The sequence below is a fragment of the Panthera uncia genome (genome assembly GCF_023721935.1).
Source record: "Panthera uncia isolate 11264 chromosome E2 unlocalized genomic scaffold, Puncia_PCG_1.0 HiC_scaffold_19, whole genome shotgun sequence".
Classification (NCBI taxonomy): Eukaryota; Metazoa; Chordata; class Mammalia; order Carnivora; family Felidae; genus Panthera; species Panthera uncia.
The window spans coordinates 7,033,603-7,035,698 of NW_026057588.1; positions in this window are offsets into that span (position 1 = coordinate 7,033,603).

Below are 2,096 nucleotides of genomic sequence, written 5' to 3' on the forward strand. Positions count from 1 at the left end.
CATTGTATGCCAGACAATCTCCGTACACTCTCCTCCCCCCTCAATTCTCCCTGTTCCTTCATTTCTGACTTCTCCTTCTTTCTGCTCCATCAGCTCTTCCTTGGGGAAGACGACAAGCAACTAGGGAGCACCTACTGTATGCCAGGCAATTAACAGTCCATCTCATCTCCTCTTGCCTCTTTTTCCCTGTCCCTCTCGCTCTGCCAGGCTTCTCCCTTCCCTGGGCCCTCTTTTGGGAAAGAGAAGGAGCATTTACTGAGCACCTCCTGTGCGCCCCATGATTTGCCTGCACTACCTCCGCCTGTGCCTCCTCTCCTGCCAGTTCTTGAGGTTCCTTCCTTCCTTCCGGTCCGCCACCCTCACGGCCTCCTCTGCCCTCGACCTCAGCCAACCTTCCTTTCCCTTCGCCCGTGCCTGCGTCTTCCTTTTCCTCTTGTTCTCTCTCTGCCCCTAGGAAGACGAGGTGCATTTACTGAGTGCCTCGTGGGTACCCACAGCCTAACCTACACACTCGCTTCTCCTGGGCTCCTTCTCTGCTCTAGCTCGTCCCCCTCCTCTCTGCTCTGTCTGCTCTCTCCTGGGGAAGGAGACAGGCGTGAATTAAGCACCTGCTGTGTGCCGCTCCTACGCATACACTGCCATGGCTTGCTTCACTGCCTCTGTTCTTCCTTCTCTCTTCCTCTCTGCTCCCTTCCCTCCTCCTGGCTGCTTGTGTGCTCATTACCAAGGAGGGGAATGGGCAGTTATTAAGTACCTACTGTGTGCCCGCTGTTCTACATACACCGTCTCCTTCCCTCACAACTTCTCCTGTTTATTCTCTCCGCTGGAGCCTACGCTTCCCTGTCTTCTTTCTCCTGGGAAAAGAACTATCACTTAATAAGCACCTACTGTATGCCCAGCAATTTCCACCAATGACTCTCTCTCTCCTTAGGCTGTCTTTCCTCCCGTTTTTCTGCTATGATGGTCTCTTCCCCTTCTTTCTGACTTGTTTCTTTTCTCCTGGAGACGGGAATGGGCATTTCGAGCACCTACTGTCTGCCAGGCTCTTTACAAGCACAGCCTCCCCTGCTCACTACCTCCTTCCCCCTCCCCCTTCCCCTTCCCCTCTGCTGCCTCTTCGCTTCCTTCCTGCTCTCAGTGCTGCCGAGGACGGGACAGGGAAGGGGCACTGGTGGAGCACCAGCTGTGTGCTGGGTCATTCACACACACTGACGCGGCTCCTTCCACCTTCTGTCCCGCCCTGCCCCTTCCCCGCCCTGCCCCTCCGCTGGCTTCCTGTCTTTCTCTTGTTCTTCCTTGTCAGTAGCGGGAGCTCGGCACTTCCAGGCAGAAGGGATCTCGGGGGGCCCTCCGGGGGGGTCTGTCACCACCGCTGCAGAAGCGCAGGCCACGGTGACAGCGAATCCGGGCTCCAGTTTGATTCCTTCATTACAGAAAAGAGCGGATGTGGGTAATGGCCACTCTCCGGTGTCGGGGAGCGACAAGGGGACCGAACGAAGGCTGAGAGAGACGGCAAGAGAGAAAGTGCTAGAAGGGAACAAGGGAGGCAGCGGGTGCCCAGTGCAGGAGGCGCCTTACTACCTCCCCCCTCCCCCCCCCAGCCGATGGCCACACCGAAAACGGAAGGGGAAGGGGGCTTTCCTCCCTCCCTCTCCCCCCACCCCTGCTCGCTCCCGTGTCCGCCCCACCCCCGCCCGCCAGCCCGCCTCGGTCAGACCCCCTGACCGGCTGCCTCGCGTCTCTCTCACCCCCTCTCGCTCTCTCGTCTCTCTCAGACTCTCTCTCTGACTCTGTCAGATCTCTGACCCAGTCTCTCTGTCTCTCTCAGACTCTCTCCGACTCTGTCTCTCAGAATCTCTCTGTCTCTCCTTGAATCTCTCTCTGGCCCGGTCTCTGTCTCCGTCCCTCTCTTTCTCTCTCTTTCGCTGTCCCAGACTCTCTGGCTGAAACTCTCTCTCTCTTTCAGACTGTGTCTCTCTCAGACTCTTAGACTCTCTGACTTTGTCTCCCTCCCTCCGTCTTTGACCCTTTCTGACTCTCTCTCTCTCTGTCTCTCAGACTGTCTCTCTCTCGGACTCTCTCACACTTTGTCTCTC